The sequence below is a fragment of the Pseudophryne corroboree genome, unplaced genomic scaffold (assembly GCF_028390025.1).
Source record: "Pseudophryne corroboree isolate aPseCor3 unplaced genomic scaffold, aPseCor3.hap2 scaffold_1497, whole genome shotgun sequence".
NCBI classification, from domain to species: Eukaryota; Metazoa; Chordata; class Amphibia; order Anura; family Myobatrachidae; genus Pseudophryne; species Pseudophryne corroboree.
Window position 1 is genome coordinate 80,874 of NW_026968128.1, and position 16,634 is coordinate 97,507.

Here is a 16,634-nt window from a genome sequence, read left to right on the forward strand (position 1 = left end):
TTGATGGAAGAAACATCTTACAAAAACTCTCCAGATTATTGACTTTTTAAAGTTTTTCTAGGAAACGTTTTAGATGAATGCTTATTAGCCTTTGTCAGTATGGACTTTTGCAAAGTGTCTCTGTGGCGCAATCAGTTAGTATGTACGGCTATTAACCAAAAGGTTGGTGGTTCAATCCCACCCAGGGACCTAATTGACCTTGTTATCAGATTTTGGTGATCTTTAAGTAGACAAGTCAAAATTTCAAACCCCCTGTTATGGTGTAGGGTACCTGGCCTTCTCTGATGTAATCAGAGTTAGATTTGATTCAGTGATTTTATAAAAACAGCTAGGAAGCACAATTTAGCAGTGGGTTGCAGAGAAAAAAAATATGCTGGCAGAAAAATCCAATTGAGTGATTAAACAGCTCTTTATTTTCTGGCTTTATTTTTATGCTAACAAATTTGTTCTCTGAAAAGTGTCCACAAAGCCAAGTCTCTGATTAACACCTTTGTAAGGATGGTTTTTCACCTATTACTAAATTAAACTTGCTTCATTGGAAAGGCAGCAAGATGCATCCTCATTTCAATGTCTACTGAAATAATACAGGTTGACACCAGGAAACATTAACGCCACTGCATCCTTGCTGCTTTCTCATGTGGAAGTCTGTTTAATGTGAAAACAAGGTGATATCTAATTAGCACGAAGGTAAGGAATTAAGAAAATCTTTATTTAAGGGTGAAGATGTTTCTCACAAAATCGTTGCCCCAATGCATCATTGAAATTCAAGCTGGAAAGATGATTTTAATATATCACTTGTACATTTTGTATTGCTCTTCTGGTGACAATGTAGTTTGTTTTTGTCAATTACCATTTTAATAATAGGGTAAAGAAAATGAAGTGGATTTTTGAAAGAAAACAATACTGTCAATATACTATTAAAACAAATTAAAATGGTAAAAGTTATTGTACTTTAAGTAAAAATAAAAGAGCCAAAATATCAATCCCAGTTTTGGATTACTTTAATTAACAAAAAAAAAATGCATATAGCAGAGGATAGTTTCAATCTGCCTACCTCTGGGTTATGGGCCCAGCATGCTTCCATTGCAGTACTCTGCTGCACATGTAAGTGCAAGAGATCCTGAAGCACTCACTCATCATGGGAAAGTACCAATGTGTTTCTTCGTTGGTTGATGGAAGAAACATCTTACAAAAACTCTCCAGATTATTGACTTTTTAAAGTTTTTCTAGGAAACGTTTTAGATGAATGCTTATTAGCCTTTGTCAGTATGAACTTTTGCAAAGTGTCTCTGTGGCGCAATCAGTTAGTATGTACGGCTATTAACCAAAAGGTTGGTGGTTCAATCCCACCCAGGGACCTAATTGACCTTGTTATCAGATTTTGGTGATCTTTAAGTAGACAAGTCAAAATTTCAAACCCCCTGTTATGGTGTAGGGTACCTGGCCTTCTCTGATGTAATCAGAGTTAGATTTGATTCAGTGATTTTATAAAAACAGCTAGGAAGCACAATTTAGCAGTGGGTTGCAGAGAAAAAAAATATGCTGGCAGAAAAATCCAATTGAGTGATTAAACAGCTCTTTATTTTCTGGCTTTATTTTTATGCTAACAAATTTGTTCTCTGAAAAGTGTCCACAAAGCCAAGTCTCTGATTAACACCTTTGTAAGGATGGTTTTTCACCTATTACTAAATTAAACTTGCTTCATTGGAAAGGCAGCAAGATGCATCCTCATTTCAATGTCTACTGAAATAATACAGGTTGACACCAGGAAACATTAACGCCACTGCATCCTTGCTGCTTTCTCATGTGGAAGTATGTTTAATGTGAAAACAAGGTGATATCTAATTAGCACACAGGTAAGGAATTAAGAAAATCTTTATTTAAGGGTGAAGATGTTTCTCACAAAATCGTTGCCCCAATGCATCATTGAAATTCAAGCTGGAAAGATGATTTTAATATATCACTTGTACATTTTGTATTGCTCTTCTGGTGACAATGTAGTTTGTTTTTGTCAATTACCATTTTAATAATAGGGTAAAGAAAATTACGTGGATTTTTGAAAGAAAACAATACTGTCAATATACTATTAAAACAAATTAAAATGGTAAAAGTTATTGTACTTTAAGTAAAAATAAAAGAGCCAAAATATCAATCCCAGTTTTGGATTACTTTAATTAACAAACAAAAAAATGCATATAGCAGAGGATAGTTTCAATCTGCCTACCTCTGGGTTATGGGCCCAGCATTCTTCCATTGCTGTACTCTGCTGCACATGTAAGTGCAAGAGATCCTGAAGCACTCACTCATCATGGGAAAGTACCAATGTGTTTCTTCGTTGGTTGATAGAAGAAACATCTTACAAAAACTCTCCAGATTATTGACTTTTTTAAGTTTTTCTAGGAAACGTTTTAGATGAATGCTTATTAGCATTTGTCATTATGTACTTTTGCAAAGTGTCTCTGTGGTGCAATCAGTTAGTGTGTACGGCTATTAACCAAAAGGTTGGTGGTTCAATCCGACCCAGGGACGTAATTGACCTTGTTTTCAGATTTTGGTGATCTTTAAGTAAACAAGTCAAATTTCATACCCCCTGTTATGGTGTAGGGTACCTGGCCTTCTCTGATGTAATCAGAGTTAGATTTGATTCAGTGATTTTATAAAAACATCTAGGAAGCACAATTTAGCAGTGGGTTGCAGAGAAAAAGAAATATGCTGGCAAAAAAATCAAATTGCGTGATTAAACAGCTCTTCATTTTCTGGCTTTATTTTTATGCTAACAAATTTGTTCTCTGAAAAGTGTCCACAAAGCCAAGTCTCTGATTAACATTTTTGTAGGGATGGTTTTTCACCTATTACTAAATTAAACTTGCTTCATTGGAAAGGCAGCAAGATGTATCCTCATTTCAATGTCTACTGAAATAATACAGGTTGACACCAGGAAACATTAACGCCACTGCATCCTTGCTGCTTTCTCATGTGGAAGTCTGTTTAATGTGAAAACAAGGTGATATCTAATTAGCACACAGGTAAGGAATTAAGAAAATCTTTATTTAAGGGTGAAGATGTTTCTCACAAAATCGTTGCCCCAATGCATCATTGAAATTCAAGCTGGAAAGATGATTTTAATATATCACTTGTACATTTTGTATTGCTCTTCTGGTGACAATGTAGTTTGTTTTTGTCAATTACCATTTTAATAATAGGGTAAAGAAAATGAAGTGGATTTTTGAAAGAAAACAATACTGTCAATATACTATTAAAACAAATTAAAATGGTAAAAGTTATTGTACTTTAAGTAAAAATAAAAGAGACAAAATATCAATCCCAGTTTTGGATTACTTTAATTAACAAAAAAAATGCATATAGCAGAGGATAGTTTCAATCTGCCTACCTCTGGGTTATGGGCCCAGCATGCTTCCATTGCAGTACTCTGCTGCACATGTAAGTGCAAGAGATCCTGAAGCACTCACTCATCATGGGAAAGTACCAATGTGTTTCTTCGTTGGTTGATGGAAGAAACATCTTACAAAAACTCTCCAGATTATTGACTTTTTTAAGTTTTTCTAGGAAACGTTTTAGATGAATGCTTATTAGCCTTTGTCAGTATGTACTTTTGCAAAGTGTCTCTGTGGCGCAATCAGTTAGTGTGTACGGCTATTAACCAAAAGGTTGGTGGTTCAATCCCACCCAGGGACCTAATTGACCTTGTTATCAGATTTTGGTGATCTTTAAGTAGACAAGTCAAAATTTCAAACCCCCTGTTATGGTGTAGGGTACCTGGCCTTCTCTGATGTAATCAGAGTTAGATTTGATTCAGTGATTTTATAAAAACAGCTAGGAAGCACAATTTAGCAGTGGGTTGCAGAGAAAAAAAATATGCTGGCAGAAAAATCCAATTGAGTGATTAAACAGCTCTTTATTTTCTGGCTTTATTTTTATGCTAACAAATTTGTTCTCTGAAAAGTGTCCACAAAGCCAAGTCTCTGATTAACACCTTTGTAAGGATGGTTTTTCACCTATTACTAAATTAAACTTGCTTCATTGGAAAGGCAGCAAGATGCATCCTCATTTCAATGTCTACTGAAATAATACAGGTTGACACCAGGAAACATTAACGCCACTGCATCCTTGCTGCTTTCTCATGTGGAAGTCTGTTTAATGTGAAAACAAGGTGATATCTAATTAGCACACAGGTAAGGAATTAAGAAAATCTTTATTTAAGGGTGAAGATGTTTCTCACAAAATCGTTGCCCCAATGCATCATTGAAATTCAAGCTGGAAAGATGATTTTAATATATCACTTGTACATTTTGTATTGCTCTTCTGGTGACAATGTAGTTTGTTTTTGTCAATTACCATTTTAATAATAGGGTAAAGAAAATTAAGTGGATTTTTGAAAGAAAACAATACTGTCAATATACTATTAAAACAAATTAAAATGGTAAAAGTTATTGTACTTTAAGTAAAAATAAAAGAGCCAAAATATCAATCCCAGTTTTGGATTACTTTAATTAACAAACAAAAAAATGCATATAGCAGAGGATAGTTTCAATCTGCCTACCTCTGGGTTATGGGCCCAGCATTCTTCCATTGCTGTACTCTGCTGCACATGTAAGTGCAAGAGATCCTGAAGCACTCACTCATCATGGGAAAGTACCAATGTGTTTCTTCGTTGGTTGATAGAAGAAACATCTTACAAAAACTCTCCAGATTATTGACTTTTTTAAGTTTTTCTAGGAAACGTTTTAGATGAATGCTTATTAGCATTTGTCAGTATGTACTTTTGCAAAGTGTCTCTGTGGTGCAATCAGTTAGTGTGTACGGCTATTAACCAAAAGGTTGGTGGTTCAATCCCACCCAGGGACGTAATTGACCTTGTTATCAGATTTTGGTGATCTTTAAGTAGACAAGTCAAATTTCATACCCCCTGTTATGGTGTAGGGTACCTGGCCTTCTCTGATGTAATCAGAGTTAGATTTGATTCAGTGATTTTATAAAAACATCTAGGAAGCACAATTTAGCAGTGGGTTGCAGAGAAAAAGAAATATGCTGGCAAAAAAATCAAATTGCGTGATTAAACAGCTCTTCATTTTCTGGCTTTATTTTTATGCTAACAAATTTGTTCTCTGAAAAGTGTCCACAAAGCCAAGTCTCTGATTAACACCTTTGTAGGGATGGTTTTTCACCTATTACTAAATTAAACTTGCTTCATTGGAAAGGCAGCAAGATGTATCCTCATTTCAATGTCTACTGAAATAATACAGGTTGACACCAGGAAACATTAACGCCACTGCATCCTTGCTGCTTTCTCATGTGGAAGTCTGTTTAATGTGAAAACAAGGTGATATCTAATTAGCACACAGGTAAGGAATTAAGAAAATCTTTATTTAAGGGTGAAGATGTTTCTCACAAAATTATTGACCCAATGCATCATTGAAATTCAAGCTGGAAAGATGATTTTAATATATCACTTGTACATTTTGTATTGCTCTTCTGGTGACAATGTAGTTTGTTTTTGTCAATTACCATTTTAATAATAGGGTAAAGAAAATGAAGTGGATTTTTGAAAGAAAACAATAATGTCAATATACTATTAAAACAAATTAAAATGGTAAAAGTTATTGTACTTTAAGTAAAAATAAAAGAGCCAAAATATCAATCCCAGTTTTGGATTACTTTAATTAACAAAAAAAAATGCATATAGCAGAGGATAGTTTCAATCTGCTTACCTCTGGGTTATGGGCCCAGCATGCTTCCATTGCAGTACTCTGCTGCACATGTAAGTGCAAGAGATCCTGAAGCACTCACTCATCATGGGAAAGTACCAATGTGTTTCTTCGTTGGTTGATGGAAGAAACATCTTACAAAAACTCTCCAGATTATTGACTTTTTAAAGTTTTTCTAGGAAACGTTATAGATGAATGCTTATTAGCCTTTGTCAGTATGACATTTTGCAAAGTGTCTCTGTGGCGCAATCAGTTAGTGTGTACGGCTATTAACCAAAAGGTTGGTGGTTCAATCCCACCCAGGGACCTAATTGACCTTGTTATCAGATTTTGGTGATCTTTAAGTAGACAAGTCAAATTTCATACCCCCTCTTATGGTGTAGGGTACCTGGCCTTCTCTGATGTAATCAGAGTTAGATTTGATTCAGTGATTTTATAAAAACATCTAGGAAGCACAATTTAGCAGTGGGTTGCAGAGAAAAAGAAATATGCTGGCAAAAAAATCAAATTGCGTGATTAAACAGCTCTTCATTTTCTGGCTTTATTTTTAAGCTAACAAATTTGTTCTCTGAAAAGTGTCCACAAAGCCAAGTCTCTGATTAACACCTTTGTAGGGATTGTTTTTCACCTATTACTAAATTAAACTTGCTTCATTGGAAAGGCAGCAAGATGCATCCTCATTTCAATGTCTACTGAAATAATACAGGTTGACACCAGGAAACATTAACGCCACTGCATCCTTGCTGCTTTCTCATGTGGAAGTCTGTTTAATGTGAAAACAAGGTGATATCTAATTAGCACACAGGTAAGGAATTACGAAAATCTTTATTTAAGGGTGAAGATGTTTCTCACAAAATTGTTGCCCCAATGCATCATTGAAATTCAAGCTGGAAAGATGATTTAAATATATCACTTGTACATTTTGTATTGCTCTTCTGGTGACAATGTAGTTTTTTTGTCAATTACCATTTTAATAACAGGGTAAAGAAAATTAAGTGGATTTTTGAAAGAAAACTATACTGTCAATATACTATTAAAACAAATTAAAATGGTAAAAGTTATTGTACTTTAAGTAAAAATAAAAGAGCAAAAATATCAATCCCAGTTTTGATTACTTAAATTAACAAAAAAAATGCATATAGCAAAGGATAGTTTCAATCTGCCTACCTCTGGGTTATGGGTCCAGCATGCTTCCATTGCAGTACTCTGCTGCCCATGTAAGTGCAAGAGATCCTGAAGCACTCACTCATCATGGGAAAGTACCAATGTGTTTATTCGTTGGTTGATGGAAGAAACATCTTACAAAAACTCTCCAGATTATTGATTTTTTAATGTTTTCTAGGAAACGTTCTAGATGTATGCTTATTAGCCTTTGTCAGTATGTACTTTTTGCAAAGTGTCTCTGTGGCGCAATCGGTTAGTGTGTTTGGCTATTAACCAAAAGGTTGGTGGTTCAATCCCACCCAGGGACGTAATTAACCTTGTGATCAGATTTTGGTGATATTTAAGTAGACAAGTCAAAATTTCAAACCTCCTCTTATGGTGTAGGGTACATGGCCTTCTCTGATGTAATCAGAGTTAGATTTGATTCAGTGATTTTATAAAAAACAGCTAGGAAGCACAATTTAGCAGTGGGTTGCAGAGAAAAAAAATATGCTGGCAGAAAAATCCAATCGAGTGATTAAACAGCTCTTCATTTTCTGGCTTTATTTTTATGCTAACAAATTTGTTCTCTGAAAAGTGTCCACAAAGCCAAGTCTCTGATTAACACCTTTGTAAGGATGGTTTTTCACCTATTACTAAATTAAACTTGCTTCATTGGAAAGGCAGCAAGATGCATCCTCATTTCAATGTCTACTGAAATAATACAAGTTGACACCAGGAAATATTAACGCCACTGCATCCTTGCTGCTTTCTCATGTGGAAGTCTGTTTAATGTGAAAACAAGGTGATATCTAATTAGCACACAGGTAAGGAATTAAGAAAATCTTTATTTAAGGGTGAAGATGTTTCTCACAAAATTGTTGACCCAATGCATCATTGAAATTCAAGCTGGAAAGATGATTTTAATATATCACTTGTACATTTTGTATTGCTCTTCTGGTGACAATGTAGTTTGTTTTTGTCAATTACCATTTTAATAATAGGGTAAAGAAAATGAAGTGGATTTTTGAAAGAAAACAATAATGTCAATATACTATTAAAACAAATTAAAATGGTAAAAGTTATTATACTTTAAGTAAAAATAAAAGAGACAAAATATCAATCCCAGTTTTGGATTACTTTAATTAACAAAAAAAAAAATGCATATAGCAGAGGATAGTTTCAATCTGCTTACCTCTGGGTTATGGGCCCAGCATGCTTCCATTGCAGTACTCTGCTGCACATGTAAGTTCAAGAGATCCTGAAGCACTCACTCATCATGGGAAAGTACCAATGTGTTTCTTCGTTGGTTGATGGAAGAAACATCTTACAAAAACTCTCCAGATTATTGACTTTTTAAAGTTTTTCTAGGAAACGTTTTAGATGAATGCTTATTAGCCTTTGTCAGTATGGACTTTTGCAAGGTGTTTCTGTGGCGCAATCAGTTAGTATGTACGGCTATTAACCAAAAGGTTGGTGGTTCAATCCCACCCAGGGACCTAATTGACCTTGTTATCAGATTTTGGTGATCTTTAAGTAGACAAGTCAAAATTTCAAACCCCCTGTTATGGTGTAGGGTACCTGGCCTTCTCTGATGTAATCAGAGTTAGATTTGATTCAGTGATTTTATAAAAACAGCTAGGAAGCACAATTTAGCAGTGGGTTGCAGAGAAAAAAAATATGCTGGCAGAAAAATCCAATTGAGTGATTAAACAGCTCTTTATTTTCTGGCTTTATTTTTATGCTAACAAATTTGTTCTCTGAAAAGTGTCCACAAAGCCAAGTCTCTGATTAACACCTTTGTAAGGATGGTTTTTCACCTATTACTAAATTAAACTTGCTTCATTGGAAAGGCAGCAAGATGCATCCTCATTTCAATGTCTACTGAAATAATACAGGTTGACACCAGGAAACATTAACGCCACTGCATCCTTGCTGCTTTCTCATGTGGAAGTCTGTTTAATGTGAAAACAAGGTGATATCTAATTAGCACACAGGTAAGGAATTAAGAAAATCTTTATTTAAGGGTGAAGATGTTTCTCACAAAATCGTTGCCCCAATGCATCATTGAAATTCAAGCTGGAAAGATGATTTTAATATATCACTTGTACATTTTGTATTGCTCTTCTGGTGACAATGTAGTTTGTTTTTGTCAATTACCATTTTAATAATAGGGTAAAGAAAATGAAGTGGATTTTTGAAAGAAAACAATACTGTCAATATACTATTAAAACAAATTAAAATGGTAAAAGTTATTGTACTTTAAGTAAAAATAAAAGAGCCAAAATATCAATCCCAGTTTTGGATTACTTTAATTAACAAACAAAAAAATGCATATAGGAGAGGATAGTTTCAATCTGCCTACCTCTGGGTTATGGGCCCAGCATGCTTCCATTGCTGTACTCTGCTGCACATGTAAGTGCAAGAGATCCTGAAGCACTCACTCATCATGGGAAAGTACCAATGTGTTTCTTCGTTGGTTGATAGAAGAAACATCTTACAAAAACTCTCCAGATTATTGACTTTTTTAAGTTTTTCTAGGAAACGTTTTAGATGAATGCTTATTAGCCTTTGTCAGTATGTACTTTTGCATAGTGTCTCTGTGGCGCAATCAGTTAGTGTGTACGGCTATTAACCAAAAGGTTGGTGGTTCAATCCCACCCAGGGACGTAATTGACCTTGTTATCAGATTTTGGTGATCTTTAAGTAGACAAGTCAAATTTCATACCCCCTGTTATGGTGTAGGGTACCTGGCCTTCTCTGATGTAATCAGAGTTAGATTTGATTCAGTGATTTTATAAAAACATCTAGGAAGCACAATTTAGCAGTGGGTTGCAGAGAAAAAGAAATATGCTGGCAAAAAAATCAAATTGCGTGATTAAACAGCTCTTCATTTTCTGGCTTTATTTTTATGCTAACAAATTTGTTCTCTGAAAAGTGTCCACAAAGCCAAGTCTCTGATTAACACCTTTGTAGGGATGGTTTTTCACCTATTACTAAATTAAACTTGCTTCATTGGAAAGGCAGCAAGATGTATCCTCATTTCAATGTCTACTGAAATAATACAGGTTGACACCAGGAAACATTAACGCCACTGCATCCTTGCTGCTTTCTCATGTGGAAGTCTGTTTAATGTTAAAACAAGGTGATATCTAATTAGCACACAGGTAAGGAATTAAGAAAATCTTTATTTAAGGGTGAAGATGTTTCTCACAAAATTGTTGACCCAATGCATCATTGAAATTCAAGCTGGAAAGATGATTTTAATATATCACTTGTACATTTTGTATTGCTCTTCTGGTGACAATGTAGTTTGTTTTTGTCAATTACCATTTTAATAGGGTAAAGAAAATGAAGTGGATTTTTGAAAGAAAACAATACTGTCAATATACTATTAAAACAAATTAAAATGGTAAAAGTTATTGTACTTTAAGTAAAAATAAAAGAGACAAAATATCAATCCCAGTTTTGGATTACTTTAATTAACAAAAAAAAATGCATATAGCAGAGGATAGTTTCAATCTGCCTACCTCTGGGTTATGGGCCCAGCATGCTTCCATTGCAGTACTCTGCTGCACATGTAAGTGCAAGAGATCCTGAAGCACTCACTCATCATGGGAAAGTACCAATGTGTTTCTTCGTTGGTTGATGGAAGAAACATCTTACAAAAACTCTCCAGATTATTGACTTTTTAAACTTTTTCTAGGAAACGTTTTAGATGAATGCTTATTAGCCTTTGTCAGTATGGACTTTTGCAAAGTGTCTCTGTGGTGCAATCGGTTAGTGTGTTTGGCTATTAACCAAAAGGTTGGTGGTTCAATCCCACCCAGGGACGTAATTAACCTTGTGATCAGATTTTGGTGATCTTTAAGTAGACAAGTCAAAATTTCAAACCCCCTGTTATGGTGTAGGGTACCTGGCCTTCTCTGATGTAATCAGAGTTAGATTTGATTCAGTGATTTTATAAAAACAGTTAGGAAGCACAATTTAGCAGTGGGTTGCAGAGAAAAAAAATATGCTGGCAGAAAAATCCAATTGAGTGATTAAACAGCTCTTTATTTTCTGGCTTTATTTTTATGCTAACAAATTTGTTCTCTGAAAAGTGTCCACAAAGCCAAGTCTCTGATTAACACCTTTGTAAGGATGGTTTTTCACCTATTACTAAATTAAACTTGCTTCATTGGAAAGGCAGCAAGATGCATCCTCATTTCAATGTCTACTGAAATAATACAAGTTGACACCAGGAAACATTAACGCCACTGCATCCTTGCTGCTTTCTCATGTGGAAGTCTGTTTAATATGAAAACAAGGTGATATCTAATTAGCACACAGGTAAGGAATTAAGAAAATCTTTATTTAAGGGTGAAGATGTTTCTCACAAAATCGTTGCCCCAATGCATCATTGAAATTCAAGCTGGAAAGATGATTTTAATATATCACTTGTACATTTTGTATTGCTCTTCTGGTGACAATGTAGTTTGTTTTTGTCAATTACCATATTAATAATAGGGTAAAGAAAATGAAGTGGATTTTTGAAAGAAAACAATACTGTCAATATACTATTAAAACAAATTAAAATGGTAAAAGTTATTGTACTTTAAGTAAAAATAAAAGAGACAAAATATCAATCCCAGTTTTGGATTACTTTAATTAACAAAAAAAATGCATATAGCAGAGGATAGTTTCAATCTGCCTACCTCTGGGTTATGGGCCCAGCATGCTTCCATTGCAGTACTCTGCTGCACATGTAAGTGCAAGAGATCCTGAAGCACTCACTCATCATGGGAAAGTACCAATGTGTTTCTTCGTTGGTTGATGGAAGAAACATCTTACAAAAACTCTCCAGATTATTGACTTTTTAAAGTTTTTCTAGGAAACGTTTTAGATGAATGCTTATTAGCCTTTGTCAGTATGGACTTTTGCAAAGTGTCTCTGTGGCGCAATCGGTTAGTGTGTTTGGCTATTAACCAAAAGGTTGGTGGTTCAATCCCACCCAGGGACGTAATTAACCTTGTGATCAGATTTTGGTGATATTTAAGTAGACAAGTCAAAATTTCAAACCTCCTCTTATGGTGTAGGGTACATGGCCTTCTCTGATGTAATCAGAGTTAGATTTGATTCAGTGATTTTATAAAAAACAGCTAGGAAGCACAATTTAGCAGTGGGTTGCAGAGAAAAAAAATATGCTGGCAGAAAAATCCAATCGAGTGATTAAACAGCTCTTCATTTTCTGGCTTTATTTTTATGCTAACAAATTTGTTCTCTGAAAAGTGTCCACAAAGCCAAGTCTCTGATTAACACCTTTGTAAGGATGGTTTTTCACCTATTACTAAATTAAACTTGCTTCATTGGAAAGGCAGCAAGATGCATCCTCATTTCAATGTCTACTGAAATAATACAAGTTGACACCAGGAAACATTAACGCCACTGCATCCTTGCTGCTTTCTCATGTGGAAGTCTGTTTAATGTGAAAACAAGGTGATATCTAATTAGCACACAGGTAAGGAATTAAGAAAATCTTTATTTAAGGGTGAAGATGTTTCTCACAAAATTGTTGACCCAATGCAACATTGAAATTCAAGCTGGAAAGATGATTTTAATATATCACTTGTACATTTTGTATTGCTCTTCTGGTGACAATGTAGTTTGTTTTTGTCAATTACCATTTTAATAATAGGGTAAAGAAAATGAAGTGGATTTTTGAAAGAAAACAATACTGTCAATATACTATTAAAACAAATTAAAATGGTAAAAGTTATAGTACTTTAAGTAAAAATAAAAGAGACAAAATATCAATCCCAGTTTTGGATTACTTTAATTAACAAAAAAAAATGCATATAGCAGAGGATAGTTTCAATCTGCCTACATCTGGGTTATGGGCCCAGCATGCTTCCATTGCAGTACTCTGCTGCACATGTAAGTTCAAGAGATCCTGAAGCACTCACTCATCATGGGAAAGTACCAATGTGTTTCTTCGTTGGTTGATGGAAGAAACATCTTACAAAAACTCTCCAGATTATTGACTTTTTAAAGTTTTTCTAGGAAACGTTTTAGATGAATGCTTATTAGCCTTTGTCAGTATGGACTTTTGCAAAGTGTCTCTGTGGCGCAATCAGTTAGTGTGTACGGCTATTAACCAAAAGGTTGGTGGTTCAATCCCACCCAGGGACGTAATTGACCTTGTTATCAGATTTTGGTGATCTTTAAGTAGACAAGTCAAATTTCATACCCCCTGTTATGGTGTAGGGTACCTGGCCTTCTCTGATGTAATCAGAGTTAGATTTGATTCAGTGATTTTATAAAAACATCTAGGAAGCACAATTTAGCAGTGGGTTGCAGAGAAAAAGAAATATGCTGGCAAAAAAATCAAATTGCGTGATTAAACAGCTCTTCATTTTCTGGCTTTATTTTTATGCTAACAAATTTGTTCTCTGAAAAGTGTCCACAAAGCCAAGTCTCTGATTAACACCTTTGTAGGGATGGTTTTTCACCTATTACTAAATTAAACTTGCTTCATTGGAAAGGCAGCAAGATGTATCCTCATTTCAATGTCTACTGAAATAATACAGGTTGACACCAGGAAACATTAACGCCACTGCATCCTTGCTGCTTTCTCATGTGGAAGTCTGTTTAATGTGAAAACAAGGTGATATCTAATTAGCACACAGGTAAGGAATTAAGAAAATCTTTAAGGGTGAAGATGTTTCTCACAAAATTATTGACCCAATGCATCATTGAAATTCAAGCTGGAAAGATGATTTTAATATATCACTTGTACATTTTGTATTGCTCTTCTGGTGACAATGTAGTTTGTTTTTGTCAATTACCATTTTAATAATAGGGTAAAGAAAATGAAGTGGATTTTTGAAAGAAAACAATACTGTCAATATACTATTAAAACAAATTAAAATGGTAAAAGTTATTGTACTTTAAGTAAAAATAAAAGAGACAAAATATCAATCCCAGTTTTGGATTACTTTAATTAACAAAAAAAATGCATATAGCAGAGGATAGTTTCAATCTGCCTACCTCTGGGTTATGGGCCCAGCATGCTTCCATTGCAGTACTCTGCTGCACATGTAAGTGCAAGAGATCCTGAAGCACTCACTCATCATGGGAAAGTACCAATGTGTTTCTTCGTTGGTTGATGGAAGAAACATCTTACAAAAACTCTCCAGATTATTGACTTTTTAAACTTTTTCTAGGAAACGTTTTAGATGAATGCTTATTAGCCTTTGTCAGTATGGACTTTTGCAAAGTGTCTCTGTGGCGCAATCGGTTAGTGTGTTTGGCTATTAACCAAAAGGTTGGTGGTTCAATCCCACCCAGGGACGTAATTAACCTTGTGATCAGATTTTGGTGATCTTTAAGTAGACAAGTCAAAATTTCAAACCCCCTGTTATGGTGTAGGGTACCTGGCCTTCTCTGATGTAATCAGAGTTAGATTTGATTCAGTGATTTTATAAAAACAGCTAGGAAGCACAATTTAGCAGTGGGTTGCAGAGAAAAAAAATATGCTGGCAGAAAAATCCAATTGAGTGATTAAACAGCTCTTTATTTTCTGGCTTTATTTTTATGCTAACAAATTTGTTCTCTGAAAAGTGTCCACAAAGCCAAGTCTCTGATTAACACCTTTGTAAGGATGGTTTTTCACCTATTACTAAATTAAACTTGCTTCATTGGAAAGGCAGCAAGATGCATCCTCATTTCAATGTCTACTGAAATAATACAAGTTGACACCAGGAAACATTAACGCCACTGCATCCTTGCTGCTTTCTCATGTGGAAGTCTGTTTAATATGAAACCAAGGTGATATCTAATTAGCACACAGGTAAGGAATTAAGAAAATCTTTATTTAAGGGTGAAGATGTTTCTCACAAAATTGTTGACCCAATGCATCATTGAAATTCAAGCAGGAAAGATGATTTTAATATATCACTTGTACATTTTGTATTGCTCTTCTGGTGACAATGTAGTTTGTTTTTGTCAATTACCATTTTAATAATAGGGTAAAGAAAATGAAGTGGATTTTTGAAAGAAAACAATAATGTCAATATACTATTAAAACAAATTAAAATGGTAAAAGTTATTATACTTTAAGTAAAAATAAAAGAGACAAAATATCAATCCCAGTTTTGGATTACTTTAATTAACAAAAAAAAAATGCATATAGCAGAGGATAGTTTCAATCTGCTTACCTCTGGGTTATGGGCCCAGCATGCTTCCATTGCAATACTCTGCTGCACATGTAAGTTCAAGAGATCCTGAAGCACTCACTCATCATGGGAAAGTACCAATGTGTTTCTTCGTTGGTTGATGGAAGAAACATCTTACAAAAACTCTCCAGATTATTGACTTTTTAAAGTTTTTCTAGGAAACGTTTTAGATGAATGCTTATTAGCCTTTGTCAGTATGGACTTTTGCAAGGTGTTTCTGTGGCGCAATCAGTTAGTATGTACGGCTATTAACCAAAAGGTTGGTGGTTCAATCCCACCCAGGGACCTAATTGACCTTGTTATCAGATTTTGGTGATCTTTAAGTAGACAAGTCAAAATTTCAAACCCCCTGTTATGGTGTAGGGTACCTGGCCTTCTCTGATGTAATCAGAGTTAGATTTGATTCAGTGATTTTATAAAAACAGCTAGGAAGCACAATTTAGCAGTGGGTTGCAGAGAAAAAAAATATGCTGGCAGAAAAATCCAATTGAGTGATTAAACAGCTCTTTATTTTCTGGCTTTATTTTTATGCTAACAAATTTGTTCTCTGAAAAGTGTCCACAAAGCCAAGTCTCTGATTAACACCTTTGTAAGGATGGTTTTTCACCTATTACTAAATTAAACTTGCTTCATTGGAAAGGCAGCAAGATGCATCCTCATTTCAATGTCTACTGAAATAATACAGGTTGACACCAGGAAACATTAACGCCACTGCATCCTTGCTGCTTTCTCATGTGGAAGTCTGTTTAATGTGAAAACAAGGTGATATCTAATTAGCACACAGGTAAGGAATTAAGAAAATCTTTATTTAAGGGTGAAGATGTTTCTCACAAAATCGTTGCCCCAATGCATCATTGAAATTCAAGCTGGAAAGATGATTTTAATATATCACTTGTACATTTTGTATTGCTCTTCTGGTGACAATGTAGTTTGTTTTTGTCAATTACCATTTTAATAATAGGGTAAAGAAAATTAAGTGGATTTTTGAAAGAAAACAATACTGTCAATATACTATTAAAACAAATTAAAATGGTAAAAGTTATTGTACTTTAAGTAAAAATAAAAGAGCCAAAATATCAATCCCAGTTTTGGATTACTTTAATTAACAAACAAAAAAATGCATATAGGAGAGGATAGTTTCAATCTGCCTACCTCTGGGTTATGGGCCCAGCATGCTTCCATTGCTGTACTCTGCTGCACATGTAAGTGCAAGAGATCCTGAAGCACTCACTCATCATGGGAAAGTACCAATGTGTTTCTTCGTTGGTTGATAGAAGAAACATCTTACAAAAACTCTCCAGATTATTGACTTTTTTAAGTTTTTCTAGGAAACGTTTTAGATGAATGCTTATTAGCCTTTGTCAGTATGTACTTTTGCAAAGTGTCTCTGTGGCGCAATCAGTTAGTGTGTACGGCTATTAACCAAAAGGTTGGTGGTTCAATCCCACCCAGGGACGTAATTGACCTTGTTATCAGATTTTGGTGATCTTTAAGTAGACAAGTCAAATTTCATACCCCCTGTTATGGTGTAGGGTACCTGGCCTTCTCT

At 34.7% G+C, this 16,634-nt stretch overlaps 3 non-coding genes across 3 annotated transcripts; all 3 read left to right on the forward strand.

Annotated features, from left to right (window-relative positions):
* The first annotated feature begins 7,124 nt into the window (after positions 1-7,124).
* On the forward strand, positions 7,125-7,198 carry TRNAN-AUU (transfer RNA asparagine (anticodon AUU)). Its single transcript has one exon. It is a non-coding gene; the product is annotated as a tRNA-Asn (tRNA).
* Positions 7,199-11,797: 4,599 nt separating this feature from the next.
* On the forward strand, positions 11,798-11,871 carry TRNAN-AUU (transfer RNA asparagine (anticodon AUU)). The gene has a single exon. It is a non-coding gene; the product is annotated as a tRNA-Asn (tRNA).
* A 2,258-nt stretch (positions 11,872-14,129) lies between these two features.
* TRNAN-AUU (transfer RNA asparagine (anticodon AUU)) lies at positions 14,130-14,203 on the forward strand. Its single transcript has one exon. It is a non-coding gene; the product is annotated as a tRNA-Asn (tRNA).
* The last annotated feature ends 2,431 nt before the right edge of the window (positions 14,204-16,634 follow it).